We start from the raw sequence: 17,210 nt of genomic DNA on the forward strand, positions 1-17,210 counted from the left end.
CCCACCTGTACATGGCAGATGCCAGCTGCATCAGGAAAGCTGACCAGCATCTCCTACTACCTCAGAAGTCCTACCCCTGCCTCAGCCTGAAGGAATATGCAGGTTGAATTTTCCCTCTGAAGACATACAGATGAGCTACAAAGATGTCAAGGCCTTCACATGTCACCAAGTTAAGTCCAGGACTGTATCTTGGCACTATTATCTGTAATGGTGATAGATATGGTGGTTGGGTGTATTCTCCTCACCTCGTGCATCCTCACACAAACAAAGCACCGTAGGTGATCAGCACACTAAATTTCAGTTTCTATTGGAAAAATGAGCCACTGAATGTAAATCTATAGTAGAAATTGTGGCTTCATGGGAGAATAACTGCAGGTTTATTTTTACTGATAAACCTTTCTTATAACCCGCAAAATGAAAGGCACCTGCCAATCTTTTTTGTCATTAAGCCAAAAATAGTAGTTATAAGGGGGGTTTTCGAGAAATCAAAACATCTGCCCAAATAATAAAATAAATTACAAAAAGACTAATTATCAAAGGAGGTACAGTATATTATATTCTAAGAAAAATATTTTAGAGGGAGTATTGGCAGAACTCCAAACTACAGCTCTTATACTTTAAGAGGACATTTGGGAACATCTAATAAAAATGTGAAATAATCAACCAATTCTAAGCCATCACCTGAGTTATTTGGAGTTTAAAGTTCCCGTTGTAAATTGGATTACTGTAACAACATGGCTTAAATAGTGTTAAAAATAGATCCTAAGTATTCTAGGTCATGCCAGAAAATTGTAAGAAGTAAAACCAAGGGATTTTAGGTTCAGGAAGGCCAACTTCATTTTCAAAATGAAATAAAATTCTAATCCTCTGACGCTCTTTATTTGTTATTATAAATAAATATAATAAAAAACCCTACATTTTTTTATAGTGTAAACACTGTAAAATCCAGGTAAGATACCCACCTTTAGCTGCATCTGTCCAGTTCTCAGAATACAAATGTAGAGTATCTGAGAGTATAAATGGAAAACCTCTGTGTAGGTTCCCTTGTCATTCGGCTCTGATTGGATCTAGAGAAGTGGCTGGATAAAAGCGTAGATATATATGGATTGGCTGTAGTGTGATTTTCAAAACAGTTTAAAGTGATTTCAAAATAGATAGTCTAGAGTCCCTTAGGTAAAATTTTAAAAAAAAAAAAAAGGAAAAAAACCCCAAAACTATGCTAAAAATCAATGCTTAAGCCACCTAGATCTTTTAAAAAGTTTTCAAAGCCAGTTTGGTATAATTTGGTCCTACACATCCAGCTTCAGGGAATGTACCAGTGCCTTGATATGCCAGATGCCAGATGTTAATTTTGTGTTTCTGCTGAAATGCAATAATTAAGACAGAGAACTTACAGTATTCTTCACAGGGTACCATTTTAAGATGAAAAGGGCAAAGACTGCTGATTTTAGGCCAAGGTTGGATTTTTCCAAACTCCTGCATAAGGCAAATCCCAGAGGTCAGCAGCCTTCTGACACCAACTGCAGCTGCACCACGGCCTCTACCTGTGCGGTGTAACAAAGCTTGTAGCCGAAAAGGGTCACATATGGCTACATCCAGGTGCCAAATTTTTATCAGACGCGAGCTGCTTGCGTCGGGCAGGAGCGGGAGGATGTCCTGTGTCATTTTGCTGGTTCAGTTTGAGGGACTGCAGCCAAAAAAAAGAGAAACGTAACAGGAAGAACTGTGACTAAAGTGAACAAGGCTCCGGGTAAGAGCTGTGTTTTTTCTCCGCTGTTTTTTGGTGACCGGGCACGGGGACCTGCTCTTCTCTGCGACAACAAATTGCCGGCGGACAGCTCTGTGCCCCTGTAAGGACTACGGGGGACAGGGACCCTCGGTGGGTACGTCCCTCTGCGCTTGATGGAGTGGAGGCGGGGGGTCCCAACCATGTCGGCAAAGGCAAGCTAAGCCACCCCACGCTCGCTATTTTGGGCAATAGTGCCCCACGCCCGCCCCCTCCAGGCCTGGCAGCCCCTCGGGCTCGGCCCCCCCGCGCCGCTCCCGCCGGGACGGGCGCGCCGGGGGGGCGGGCACAGCATCCCGCCGCCTCCCGGCACGGCCGCGCTCCCGGCGTAGAGCGGGTGAGTGCGGCGCCGGTGAGTGCGGGCGGTGCGGGCAGCGGGCTCTGGCCGGGCCGGGCGGGGGGCAAGCGGCGCTCCAGCCCGGCCGTGGCTGCGGGAAGTGGATCGGCCTCCCGGCCGGTCCGGCTGCCGACGGGGACGCCCCGCGGGAGCCGCGGTGGGGGCGTGGGAGGGGCCGCTCGCCCTGCGCTCGCAAAGCGGAGCGTTCCCGGCGGCGCGGAGCTTCCAGGTACCGTGCGAGTCCCTGCCGGCTCCCCGCTCCGCGACCCTGGCCCCGGGCACCCCTGTGGGCATCGAAGGGAAGGGGGAGAAGTTTGGAGCGGAGGGCGGGCAACTCCGGGCGAGTGGTGAAGCTGTTCCTGAGGTTGCTCCTGGGGACGTGATGTCCCGTGTCCCACCGTGTCCCAGGCGTTTTGCGTGACCGTGGATAGATCACGGATAATCTGTCCGTGCCTCCCTGCCCTGGATGCTTTCTCACTGACCAGGTTTAATGTTTATTAACGCCAGGTATTAAGCCTTTAGGGAAACCGCTAATCGGTGTCTACGTAGGCTGCCCCTCATCGGGAAGGAAACTGAAATGAGTTTTTCTCCCGGAGAAAAGCAATCAGAAGTGCGCCAGGTGCGACCTTTAACTGCATCTCCTTCGTGAAATTATGTTTGTATGGTCAAATTAATCAGTAGCGACAACACGAAGACTAGAGAGTAAAAATACAAGTTTTATTTACACAGCTGCACTGTTTAGGTATATTAAAATACATTTCTGAAACATAACCGTTTTGCATAAAGTCCATAATCTAAGTTGCACGGGCAGGATAATGAACAACTAACATGCAGTTTGTGGATGCAAAAGATGTTCCTAGAAAATCACTTAAAATACATCATTAACTTTCAGCTTTCTGTGCATGTAAGAAGTGTCCTTATACTTAGATCATGCGCAAGACAGGAAATTTTCTTTCTGATTGTCACAAAATGTTGGCAGTAACAAAATTGTTTCTTAGTCCAGTTAAAAATGGTGCTTCTCAGCATTTGATAATTTGTGGACTCTGAAGAGCAGGCAAGTGCTTTTAACGAAGGAAGAAGTAAAAGAGTATTCAAAATTCCTGAAGCAATAGATAAAATATTCCTTAAGCAGTATAATAGATAAAATTGTCTACATCGGGCTATTTGTCTGGTTGGTACAGATACATTCAATTCTTTAAGTTCTACATTTTGAAACGAAATTAGACTTTGGTCATTCCAAGAAAATCCTGGCCACCTCTCGGGTCATTGTGGTTAAGATTGGAGAGCGTGGAAATACATGAGGCATATCGACTTACCCAGCATAACTTCTTCACCTTTTGAAGCTAGAAAAAAACAGATTTTGATGAAATATTTGATCGGAACAGAGACCTTGAAAACAGCTGAAGGAAAGACCATGACACTTTGTTTACCTTTTCTCACTGAAGGAGTCATGGGGATGAGAATGGTTGTTGGGGTTTTTTGCTTCAATTGTTAATATTCTCTTTGAAATGTTGAACTTGAATGTTTGTGCTATGATGTTTTTGAGATATTACGTTGTGGTTGATAAAAATTACTTACACACAAGTAAAATAATTTGAAACTTAACTAGAAATACCTAAATAACTACTGAAAGCAACCACTTTACTGTTAGAGGGAAGGTTTAGTTATGTAAATTAGTTTTGAAATACAGCTTGTTGGAACAGAGACCAGTGTTGTCTTTCTTTTTTTTTTTTTTTGTATTAGTCATGTCATGATAGTGGAAAGTTTAAGCAAAACAGCATAACATACATCATTATGCTATAAAAATATACATGAACTTCAGAATCATGACAAATTTAAAAAATACTAATGCAAACGATGAAATACAGAGAGAAAGAAACTCAGTCAGGTCATGTTGTTAATCTGTCTGGAAGTGCAAAACTGTTCCCTTGTGTCCATTTTTTTATTATCCTGTACAAATAATATTTTCTATTAGTATATTGATGAGTGTTTTTAATGGGCCTTTCAGAATGTAACTGCTTCCTTCAACTTCTAAAACCTGGGATGGAAAATCTGTGAGGAATCATTTGTGCAGTTTTCTCATTCAGCTCAAGATCATATGTTCCCTGAACTCCTACTGGGCTCTTTGCTGGACTTCACTGATTTCTTCTCCTGGCAAAGATACCCCAGGACTGCACTCAGTTCTTTGGGCATGGCTCCCCCCTGGCTGGCTTTGGGGGCAAAGTGAGGGAAATCGGTGTGCTCTCTCCATATCTTGATGTCCAAAGAGCCTCCATTCACTGTGTCTCCCTAGGGTGGTCCTTGTTCTCTCGAACAGTTTCATGAGCAGCGCAACAGTGCAGGATTTCAGATTGGTGCCTTAATTTCTTCCACTCTGTGGCATCCAGACTGGCCACTCAGACCCATGGGATCACCTCCAGCACTGAAAGGGGAGAATTACAAAAGTAAATCCAAGTGATCTTGTCTGGTAGAAGTATTTAGGCAGTCAAACATCTGTGTTAGAATGGATTAAGATTCTAGTGTTTGCGTTTTTGCAAGGGGATCATCCAGATTTTCCTTGCAGCATCAGAGTATGGCTTAGCAGAAATCCTAGAAAGTCAGAAATGGTGATCTCTTTGTGAAAAGCTCCCAAATCTGGCTTTCCTCACGTGAAATAATGTCTTCTATACTTGACTTAATAATTTTGGGTTTAGAAGTTTTTCCCATTTTAGATTTGTGTTTGTTATTTCTTCCCTTCTGCCTTATCTATATTAATTTCAGCCTGGTTTCCTAAGGAGATGAAGCTAAAACAACAATAATGCTGTCTGACTGATAGCTCCTCTCATTGCCTTGGAGTAATGCTTTTACGCTTGGAGATTAATTTCAACCAGTATAAACAGAAGAGCAGAGATTTCAAAGTGATGAAATCTTACAAACCTCAAGACTTCTGGTATTGTGTGGGTGCTCCATAGGATGTTGAGTGTTACTGCTTCTGCTGCTCAAGGCTTGGTGATTATATTTTTCAATTTCTTTGCTCCTTGGGAGTGCACAGTCTTGGTAGTTTTGATCGTGCCTTTTCTTCTCCATAGTCCCCTCAAAATAAGCTCCACGTCTCCGAGATGTTTCTGGTAATTGATTATATATACAAATGCTGGGTTTTTTTAACTTCATAAACTGATGTATTGAATTCCTAGCCTGTAATATAATACTTCTTGATACAGGGTTGATAGCCAATGGTGCAATAATTTTCTTTTTTAGTCTTGACTCAGTGCAAACACTCGATTAATGTGGTCACAATAAAACCCAGTTTCTTCCACAATCAGTTTCTCTGAATTGCTTACAAGTTTTTGATTAGACTTTAATTTGCTTCCTACTGCCACTGCCGTTTCTTCTGGCTATGGTTGCATCCAAACATCCTCTTCTGCTTTCTCTGCACAGCAGGCTGCTGTAACACTCTCCCCGTGTCATGACAGGAGAATGATAGTGGAGGAGAAATATGAAAAGGTATTATGAGTTTATCTAGCAAGACCTTTATAAATACATGTTGCTTTTATTGACTTTTAAGTGGTGGTTATTGTTCTGATTATTTGTTCTGTTATATAGCTAAAGTTAAGAGATGTTTACGGGTAATTGCCCATTTTCTTCTCTTCTTTGTCTTGACAACTTTAATATCATATCATCACAATACTCGTCTGTCTTTTATCTTTCATTATCTCCTTATAAGATTGCTGTGAGTAGGTTTTTTGGGGGAAGGTGAGTTTGGTTGTTTGGTTTTTTTTTTGATTTTGTTTTTTAGAGAGCTGTAATAGTATATTAGGTTGATTTGCCAGTTTTTTCCCTGTTGTAGAAATCCTATCAACTGGCCTTGCTCTCTGGGAATGAATGTACATATATAAATGAAACTAATTTATTAAAGTGTTCAGTGGATAATGTTCACTTCTTTTAAAATACTTGTCTGCATTCAAGTTGCACTAAGCTCTCCTCTACATCTTTTATAATCATTTATATATTATTAAAGCCTTCATTCCCCACTGAGGACAGGAGCACTGTGCTTGTATAGCAATTACATTTTGATTTTATTCTCTTGTTTTATCTTAGCAAGAGGAAGGACAAAATGCACAATGATGTCTTTTTCTCTGGGAACAAGCACACATGCTCATGTAGCATCTTGCCCTGCCTCATCTTCTTGCACTTTGATGGAGCCAAACATCCTTCCCTGCCGCAAGGACCTGGCCTCCTGGCAGCCCCACATGGAATGTGTTCCGTGCAGCTGCCACTCTGCACCCTGGGCTGGGTGCCTCCCAGCTGGTGTAAAAGACAACTCCCACAGAGGTTTCTCACCCCCTACCCTTCACCAGCAGCTGTGTGGCTTCTGGAAATGTGGGATGTAGTGGCATATGCAGGTGATACCCAGTTTTTTTCAGTTCAAATGCATCCAAGGGATGGATCTCAAAACTATACCAGTGGAAGTGTTTAATTTGTGTTGTGGTGAAAGATTGGGTAGGGTGTGCAAACCCGTGCCATTACCTTGGCAGGTTGGAGAAGGGCAGTGACATCCTACAGAGAGGGAGCGTGGCTCTGCCCCAAGGCCAGGAGCGTGGGCTGGGCAAGACATCAGCAGGGCTGAGAGCAGGAGCCCTTCACCTGTGGTTGAGGCAGCAAATCTGACTATAGCCTGAAAAAACACTGTCAGCAAAGGGAGATGATCATTTTACCAGTTGGATCAGGTTTGCAGAGCACAAGCAAAGACGTGTACCCAGAGCAGCCTTTGAGTGTGGATCTGTGCCAGGTGCACTCAGGCTAAGGCATTTGGACAGGAGATGTTCAGCCTGCTTCCCGGAGTGCAGTATGGGCTGAATATATGCAGCAGAAGCTTGCTGCATGTGCTTGCTTTTGTATGTAGCACACTCCATGCTGACCCTGGAGTGGGAGCAGGTGTGTGCTAGGTTGTGCTGCAAGGACACAGCTCTTAATTAAAAACCTTGTATTTCCTGTGTCCTTAGGAAAATCTCAGAGAAAAAATTGCAGATCAGGGAGCACCTCTTCCTTTTTTCTTCTAACTGCTTCTTCTTCTTTTAATCTACAGATTAAACAGTATTTGCTGCATACATAACAATAGCAAAGCTATCTCTGTAGGACCATCCTGTCCACATATTCCATCCAACAGAGGAAGGTGAAGAGGGTTTGTAGTACACAGTAGTATTCAGATCTGAGCACCTGCTGATGCAGAACAGAGGGAATAATTTCTACTGCTTTCTAGGCCTCATGGGCAAATGGGCAGCCTTTTATTTTTGCCTTTTTCAATTACCTCTGCAACCAGTTTGCAAAATTCTGTGGGAAACTCAGAAATTTTCCCATAGGCTTCTGAGTAATCTGGAACTGTGATTAGTAATGCAGCTTCACAGTTGTTGAAATGACCTTGGAAGATATACAGCCTTCAACACTTCTTGGGCAGTAGGTACAGCTTCCTCCTCTGCAATGAAAACCCATCCCTCAGAGTCAGCACTGGATTAGATCAACATCCTGTAACTCATTTTGCATAAAGAGAATCTAGCAGATCCATTAAAACAAGTATTACAGTGATCCTCACTGGAGTACACAAGCTGTTTTTAGAAGACAAACACAGATGCCTTCACATCTCTGTGTTTGATCTTTCTTCCTGATAGAGCAGGCTGACTTGTTGAAGGGTGGTGTCACTAGCATATTCTTCATGGTATTTTGAATTAGTTGTGAATTCAAAACTGTTAGCACTACCTGTGTGATAGGCCTTAAAAGAAAAGGAAGCAACACCTTTTCAGACAGATGCAGAAGCACTGGCAGCTGTTAAATATTTCTTACTAACTAATGAAAGTGCTCTGTGGTATCACTGAGTGATGCCAAAGATTGTCATTGAGATGAGTGTATGCCCTCCCTCTGCCTCATAGAATCATAGAATCATAGAATAGATTGGGTTGGAAAAGGCCTCCAAGATCATCAAGTCCAACCCCTGATCCAACTCCAATTACTATATCATGGCACTAAGGGCCACGTCCAATCTCTTTGTAAAAACCTCCAGGGATGGTGAATCCACCACCTCTCTGGGTAGGCCGTTCCAATGCCTGATAACCCTCTCTGTAAAGAATTTCTTCCTAACATCTAACCTAAACCTTCCCTGGCAGAGCTTGAGCCCATGTCCCCTTGTCCTATTGTTGGTTGCCTGGGAGAAGAGACCAACCCCCACCTGGCTATAACCTCCCTTCAGGTAGTTGAAGAGAGTGATGAGGTCGCCTCTAAGCCTTCTCTCAAAGCCTTCTCATCAAAAATAGCTTTAATTCCTGGGCAATATGTGATATACTTTGTCCATAATCAATTTATATCCACAAAGGTGGATTTTATAGTCCTTAATTAAGGGAGTTTCCATTAAATAGCATTGATGAGATTTGTCCTGTGAATATTTACGTGGAGACCTTTATGTCTCTTCTGTCTGTTGTAGACAAGGTGTGGTTGGATAAGAGGACTAAAGGAAGCAGAAGACAGGAAGATGACACCTGGAAATTCTGTCTCTGAGTGGACAAGCAGTTCTGAAAGTAGCATGTGAAATGTTAACCAGAATTTCCCTTGTGGTTCCAAGTAGAATGATATGGTTTGCTAATACGTGAAGTATACAGGGCTTAGCCAGTTGTGAATAGTGTTGGCTTTGGCAGATGACACAACAAAGTGTTAAACAATCATATGGCACTTCATCTTACCTTAAATCTATGATACAGTGGGAGTGCAGGAATTTTGCTGCTCTTTGTATGAATAAAAATTTTGAGGATTGGCTTTATAGACTGTTCTGACAAAAAAGCCAGCCTGGAACTGAGGAGCAGGGCAGAGCTCTGCAATTCTGTTGTCACTTCTTCCAGATCATGGATGGGATGCTCTTACAGATAAAACTTGTAAGGGAAGACGAGACACCAGTTTAGCTGTAAGCCTGCCTGTAGCAGAGGTGGACTGGGGCACAGGCATGCACTTCCAGTCCTGGCACACGGAGTCAGATGATGCTCTGGAGTTGGCCAGGGCTGTCAGTGCAGTTCACCTTACCTGTTTCCTTATAAAATGGGATGCACTATCCTCTGGGGAAGGAGCCATTTTCTAGAGTATCAAAAGCATGATTGTCAGGAGTGGAGAAGTTGCCCTGTGAGTAGAGACTGAGGGATGGACTGCCTGAGGGGGCATGGCTCCAGCAGTGCTGACAGCAGCCCCTGGTACTGTAGGGAGGTGGTCAAGAAGAGACACAAAGGGCATCAGCTGGACCAAGTCAGAGAGGTTCAGATGGTGCACAAGCAAAAGGGGCCACGGAGGCAGAGGTGTGGGCTGCCCAGGGTGGCTGTGCCATTTCCATTCTGGGGGTGTTCCAGCCCCAAGTGGGGACAACCCTGATCAGCCCCATCTGACCTCGATGATGAGCTGGTCCAGGGACATCCTGAGCTCCTATCCAGCCTGAGCTGTCCCATGACTCTGTCATTCAAAGTTCAAAACCAAAGCTGAGACTCTGTAAAGTTACAAGTCCTTGTTAACCATCTATGCATGAAAAATGTAACAGGTAAGAGCAACATTATTTACCAGACTGAAAGAAGGTCAGTGACAGTATCTTTAATAAGAAATAACAAATAGTTGCTAACAACAGCATAGTGTTTTGCAGTCCCTGCCTTAAAATATCTTGCTAATATAGTCTACCTTAGATATAGTTAAATTCAATGTTGCAAAACAATTTCTAACTGTTCTGCATGTGATCTGTTTCATGCTTCAAGTCTACTTCAGCCTGCTATTGCTTTTGTTCACTTAAGAAAAGCTTTCTCCAAGGCACAATACAGCACAATAAAAACACAGGGATTTCTGTAAACATGTTTTGCTAACGCCTTAATGTGATAGTTGTGTTCTGTGTTCAGAAATGAAACACTGAACCTACTGCTTTCTTGGAAGTAGGCATCATGTGGAGTGATGTGATTTTGATCTTTAAAAGAAAGGTCCCTAAGTAAACATGGGGTTCTTCTAATGTATCTTGCTTGTTTTTCTTCTTGGGAAGGTCAGGTATTAGAAATTCGGTACTACCCTTTTGATGTTTTCTCTAAATGTCTTCTCAGAAGAGCTGGAGTGCAGTGAAACCTCTTGATAACAAAGTCTCCAGAGAAGACAGCCACTCACTAAAATGTTATTAAGACTGTGAGTTCCTTCTGTTTAACAAAAAAAAAAAAAAAAGGAGGGGGAAATTAAAAGCAATGTCTTCTACAATAGATAGAATCTCATTTAAACAAACAGCAAGCAAAAAGCTCCTCTCCATGTTGTCAAAGCTGTTTCATAAGCAGTGATTGAACATATGTTCCCTGAGTAACTTTATAAAAGAGTTTGCATTAAGAAGCCAGTGGTGCTTTCAACCACTTCCTCACTCTTCCCCATCATTATTCAGAAGCTGTCACTAAAAGTGCTTGGTGTTTACCTCAGAGAGCTTAAAAAAGCTTAAAAAGATGAGTGTGGGAGGATTGGGGGAATATTTGTTTTCTTTCTCCTTAAACTGGCATTTGTTTGCTGGAAAAGCTAGAATCGTGGAAGGAATTGAATAAAAATAAATCTCAGCCAATTCCTAATGGAAACAACCTATTATTGATGTGGTTGGAAGCTTTCCACTTGAATGTGGAAGGTATATAGCATGTTGCCTTTAGGAAAAAGGCTCATTGAAAAGGCAATGCTACCTTTTTCTGTTCTGAATTGGTAGTTTTATTACTTGCAATTTGAAGAGAGCGTACATGCTGTCCACGCAGTTCCTTTTATTAATGAGTAACTCACTTTTATGTGCCTTCTCTCCTTCGAGATTCTCATTACTTACAGGTAGCTGGAAGTAGTGCTTCAAAGTAAAACAGAATAAATGGGATGATGTGTTTCTCAAACAGATTTCTCAAGAGACTCAATGTATTACTTCTGTTCTAGCAAGTTTTGAAAAAGAAATGAAAAAAATAAATATTAAGTCATGACACTAATTTATTTACCTTTAATGAATATTAACATAATTCCAAATTGAAACCTATTGCTGTAATCACATTTAAGGAGAGTTTCTTGTTTTGCACAGTTTCTTGTTTTGCATGAACTATAACAATTCATGCATCTTAGCATGAATTCAAGCATTCTTAGCAGAAACTCAGCTATTTTAAAGGGATGTAATAAGACGTTTAATGCTATAATAGCTGTATTAATTGACTGGTTAACAGTCCAACTTTTGTAGAGAATTTAATTCACATAGAGGAAGAACAAACAAAATTGGAGACCTCTTTAGAAAGAAATAGCAATTGTTGGTCTGTGGAGCATAGGAGAAAACTGAACAAATTTATCCAGATGATCTATTTTGAACATCCACATGGTGCGATATCTGCCTCATGATTCTGACAACCAAAAAAAAATCAATTAAAACTTCACACCTTAATGATCTTAAAAGTTGCTGGTTCTTTGGATTTCTGTAAAACCTAGAACCTGAAGTTCTATTGCTTAAAATTAAATAAAGATTTATACTCTGGAAGAACTGAAAGATGAGATTCAGAGATGCACCTTTTTAAGAAAGGAAACTTTTAAATTATACTTAATGACTTGATTAGCCCTTACTATAAATATTTTAACTATGCAACTCTTCTAGGCATACATTTTGAAACGAAATGGTAAATATCTTTTTTTAATCTGTTTCTTGGTCTCATTTCTGTACCTTTTCAAAATTTAGGAAAAAGTGTGTAAGAGGTGAATCAAAGCAAATTAAGAAAATTTCAGTTTAAATTTGAATGGCTTGATACTTCCCAACTACCACACTCCGCTCTCCTCCCAGAGCTGTTCCATTTGATTAAAGTCACCAAAAAACTGGGATTTACAACCCAGACCTTTCTGTATGGCTGCCTTTCAGGGTAGGATTGAATGTATTTATTACTGCACTATTCCTGATAGAGAACTGGGGGACAGAGATAAGAGCTGTCAGTGCTGTCTCTGGAGCAAAGGATGTCTCCTGAAATCCCAGTTTCCTTGTTGAGAATTTCTGATGTCAGTATTTCGTATAGGAAGAGAAGCAAGGCTGACAGCTTGAGCTGCCATCTGACGGGAGTCACATTTGATGTGTAGATGGCAGTGGATCCGCTGGTTGTGTCTGTGACAAGTGAGGTGGTCCAGTGTTCAGGCTTAGAAAAGCAGGAGCCCATCAAAGGTGAGGCGTAATTACCATTTGAAATTAAGCTTTTAGCAAAATGGGGATATTTGTTCAGATGTCTTACCAGGAGCTGGCAGAGAGATCTGGCTCTGCTCTTCCTGTGCCGGTCTGAACTGCTCCAGCAAGACAGGGAGCCAGTCTATATATACAGCCCAACAAAATAGGTGCGGGTAAGACCTAGTTCTGACTTTCTAGTGTCTATGTTGACTTCCCCTATGTTTTGGGGCAAAGGCCTTGACAGCAGAATACTTTTGATGAAGAGCATGTCTTTTTAAGGCTTGATTTCCTAAGAGACAGTGTAGCATTCAAAAGCATGAGGATAGATGGCTCATCACAAAATGGGATGTGATGAGGGGGAAGATCTCAGCCTCAGGCAGCATGGGAGCTAAAAACAGCTCAGTGGTGTTGTGAGCTGTGTTTGCACAGTGCCAACACAGCCAGTACTGAACTTGGGAAAGGCTGGAGATGTTCTGGGAGTGTTCAGAGGACTGAATCCTTGGGAGGAAAAAACCCCTGAAACTAAGGAAGGAATATTATGGCATGTTCATGTCTGGTATCAGTAAGGGAGTTTCAAAATTGTTAAGAAAATAGGCATATGGACTGTATAAAAGACACATAGACTTATTTTGGGCGAGAAACATAGCAGACACTGTTCTCCTTACATCTCTTCAGAAAGTGTCTTAGCACATTTTTCTGTAGATTTGTGTCCCTGAATTTAGGAAGGGAGGGTGAGGGGGAAGGCAAGCTGAGAAAAGAGCTGGAATATGATAGGGCTTAGCACCAGTTTGTTTGCAAATGGAAGATGCAGAGGAGCTGCAGTGATGTGGTATCTTGTTAATTATGTTTCACTGGAAAAACTGCCACTCAGGAGAAAAAGGCATTTCCACTAACAGCTCTGGAGTTGTAACCCTATGGGAAATGCAACTCTGTGCAAAGGTGGTGCTCAGCATTTGTTGGTGAACTGTGACATCTGAAATGATACATCTCTAATTAAAAACGGAGTTTAACTATTCTAAACATTTAACAAACACATATTTCGACTCCAATTTGCATATTTAAACTGTGAACAAAGTACCAAGAAAACTCACCGCTAATTCTGTGGCATCTGCTTTATGGAGGAAATTGTGCCCTCATTTTCTAAATTAGAGGAACAAAAATAACAGTTAATTATTTTTTTTTCTCAGGTCATGCTGCATTTGGTAATAAATCACTGGAAAATATCTCATGACTTGTGTTTACTTCTTGTTTGGGGTGCTGAGTTTGCGGGATGTTCACTTGAACGCCTTGGGAAAGGCAGCCCACCAGTGGGAGAGCCGAGGTGGCAGAGCAGCAGGCAGCTTGGGAAACAAGGTCTGTGGCACAAGGAAAGAACTTGAGGACCCTCGCTCTTTGGCCTTGGGGCTGTGAACCAGGACTTTTACAATGGGCGTCAATGATATTCATAAGAGGAGTGAGATAAAAGGTCAGGATGGCTTTGTTTTATAACCAGAATGTGCAGGATGTCTGTTGAGGAGAATGCTGGATGACAAAATGAATGTGCTTTGTCGACAGCAGTTGTACCCAGGTGTCATCTCATGTTCTGGGAGCTGTGGCAGGGTGTTTGGATGTAGGTTATTTTTCTTCTTCAAGGTAGAGGACACTTTGAATACCATTTAAAATCTTGGATAGCCCCCTCCTCCATTAAAGAATGAATGGATGCTATAAAAATACCAAGGCTAGAACATTTCCTTTGGTCATAAATTTGCCATTAAAAGACTGCTCTTCAGCAGTTTAATGCTGGGGCTGATACTGATGCTTGGGTTTAATAGGGTTTATTAAAGTATCTTCACTATTCAGAAGAATAACGTTGTTCTGGTAGTTTTGTGCTATTTTGCACTGCATATGCAGCACTGTTTCGTTGTAAAGACTATCTTATTTTTGTCTCTACAATTCAGTAAGAGCTGTGATGTTATGGTGTACTAGTAGATCTGTATAACCAGAAAAGATACCGGTAATCAAACATGAATATCTGTAGGAAAGGTCATCTTAGTTATCAGATGCATGTCTTTTTCCCATCCACTGACTTGCTGTTTTAGTAGCTCTGGGGTGGCACAGATTTGTTACTAATCCTTGCTTTGAATCAGCAGTGCATACTGAGATAATGCAGGAATTGTATGGAGCTTTAGAGTGATAGACGGTTCAGATTAAAATAAAACAACAAAGAAACAAAAAACCCAAACATATCAAAACAGTATTTTTACCATGCAACCCTGATTTTTTGTCTGTGGGTTTTTTTTTTTCTCTGGGACTGAGTAGTGAGGGCAGCTATCCCAATTAATCCAGAATGAGCTTCGACAAAAATACTGATGTGCAGCATCACAGTACCTCCCAGCAATAGCAAGTACCTCCCTCTCCACATCCAATAGTGTGGGACATGGGGAAGGGGAGTAAGATCTGCAGCTGTTTTTCTGCTGCTTGTTGTATTGCATCTGTTGACCATTCACACCACTGGCTTTGGGCTCACACCCCCACCTTGGCTTGGTGGTTTCATGGCCATTTGTGGCCCCAATTCCTGCACAAGTTTTCAGCTTTTTCTCCATCTTGTTGATGAGCCACATCTGGCTGTCAGAGTTGATTAATGCTAGGGTCTGGGTTGTGGCATCTAAAAGATCCCTCCACATTGTGATTTGGTGATATGAATGTTATGGAGCATCCTCCATTGGAAGTGTTCTTCTGGGGCTGCAGGCCACATCCCCTTCAGATGGGGATCTGTGAGGTTAAGGATGGATTTTCTTGTCCCTGCTAAAATGGGAAAACATTACCTTCTGAGTCGTGAGATGAAGCCTTCAAAGCACAGAATAGACAACTGTGTCACCATGGAAGCTTCTTGAAAGAGTGAGGAGTTCATGTCCTCTAGTGAGGCAAAAGAGTGACATGCCCTGGATTCAGTTGTGCTTAGTGAGTGATAATAGAAATTCATTTTTTGTGAAAAGTTTATGATCCCAGAAATGTTTACTGACCTGTATGTAAAACATGTTGCACAAGGCAAGGGTTCTGCCATCACACAGACTGGGCACTGTTTTTTCACTCAGCTTGTTTTTCTCTACAGCCATTAAACTACTCCTGGTCCATTCAACTATTTCAGCTCACTCTGTAAGCAATTTGAAACCTCACTTTGCTAAATAGAGCTTTCCTGGATATGTAGGTTCAGCATATTTTCTTACTGCGTGAAATCTCAGAAAGGCTATTGGTATATCCTGACTTTGATTTTTCTTCTTATAGTGGTTCACAGTTCCTGATAAAATTAACACTTGCACTGGTAAAGGACTTAGTGTGAGCTTTCAGCTCATTCTCCTTTGAGTAGGTTATTTTGTCTGCATCAGTGTTTGGTATCTGGTACCCATTTTTCTGTAGCCGAAAGACCAGAATTCCAGGAGAGTAGTTTATTTGTTAATGTGGCTCCTTTTTTCTTCATATACATACAATTTTCATATATATATCTCTAGAGGATTTTGTCAGTCAGCTGATGTGTTCAAAACATGCATCTCTGAGAAATCAAGTATTAGCTCATGAAACTCAGTGACCACGAAAACTGAGAAGACTGTGTAGGCCAGGCTGACTGATGAATCCTAAGAACATATGGTAGGAAGGGCATTAGGCACAAACCCCTGACAGATGGTATTTGGGGCAGGGTAGCTTTTGTGCTTTTAACAGACATGATAGTTCTGCTAAATAACTGCTGTCTCCTCTCCTTCATGCGGCCCTGAGGATTCTTTGAAGAAGCAAAAAAATAACTAAGGACAAATAGAAAAAACTCAGAGCACTGTATGAGAAGTTGTCTGTAGAGCTTGAGCATCCTTCAGTGGGAATGGGTATGCTTGGATTGCTATGCATGAATATTTTTATGATGTTCAATAAAACTCTGAAAGGAACTTGGTTGACTATAGGGAATCTTGAGTCCTATGCCCATGTGTTGCTTCATTTCTGTGAGATGTATCCACCCTATTTCTATTTCAATTGGGGTTTTATGCATCTGTTTGGAAGCAGTGCATCCTTAGGAGATCTTTTTAGCAGCTCTTTCAAGAACAGTTTCCTCCCTCAGGGGGTGTTTTTAGCCAGCTTAGACCCACAACTCATCAAGGCTTGAGGAATGGACTGCCCAGGACTTGAAGGGTAGAGTCTTGTGTTGGTTCCTCTACTTTGTGGAGGCTGAGGGTAAACGAGAGTGAATTTGGCTTCTGGTATATATCAGAATATCTGTTACAAATCATGCCTGGCTACATTAGCCTCACAGATGCATCTCTGCAGCACAGTGGTACACTGGCCCTGCTTTTTTTGGGGGGGATGTCATCCATACCAAAGGCAATTAAAAAATCTATAGATCTGCCTGGTTGTTGCTGTAAAGCTGCATGGTTGATTGATGTGTAGCCTGACCATATCCTTGTGTAGAACACTGACATGTGAACTGTGTTCAGAATAAGTGCATTTGTTCTTTTCCTCAATATATAGGGTAAGGTAAAGCTGTCATTCCTGGAATGAACATAGAGTATGCTGTTCCTGTGCATACCTCAGAGAGAGATGGACCATGAATAATACCTGGTGAATTAACATCAGAATTATTTTCACTTGCAGATTGCTTAAAGCTGCACAAGTAGTGTTTCACAGTTTCAGTGGTATACATAGCAGAGAGAAGAGCAAGAACACCACCAGATTGCCTGAGGTCTGGTGTCACAGCACACTGAGTCCAGAGGTGACCTTCAGTTCTCAGCAATGTGATACCCACTGTGCTAAGACTTCCTTCCATTGTTTTATTTCAGGTTTGATCTCAGTGATACCAGACATGGAATATTATGTGGTCAGTCACAGCCTGTTAGGTCAAAAGAAACATTAGCAAATGCAGTTATAGAGCCTGCATGGTGGATAACCTTGTG

The 17,210-nt window shown here is 41.8% G+C and overlaps 1 protein-coding gene across 4 annotated transcripts in view; it reads left to right on the top strand.

The window, feature by feature from the left end:
* The first annotated feature begins 1,854 nt into the window (after window positions 1–1,854).
* PKIB (cAMP-dependent protein kinase inhibitor beta) overlaps window positions 1,855–17,210 on the top strand; it is a 57,391-nt gene continuing 42,035 nt past the window's right edge. Inside the window, exon 1 of one of the 4 annotated variants that reach the window (XM_027634066.1) lies at window positions 1,855–1,879. The gene's annotated coding sequence lies outside the window, so the exon portion shown is untranslated. Of the gene's footprint in view, window positions 1,880–2,113; window positions 2,139–2,261; window positions 2,353–2,630; window positions 2,743–17,210 lie in introns of those variants that run through there. The other 3 variants (XM_027634065.1, XM_027634062.1, XM_027634064.1) reach the window with 3 other exon arrangements.

This window comes from Corapipo altera, unplaced genomic scaffold, assembly GCF_003945725.1.
Source record: "Corapipo altera isolate COAL_440 unplaced genomic scaffold, ASM394572v1 2b, whole genome shotgun sequence".
In the NCBI taxonomy this organism is placed as follows: Eukaryota; Metazoa; Chordata; class Aves; order Passeriformes; family Pipridae; genus Corapipo; species Corapipo altera.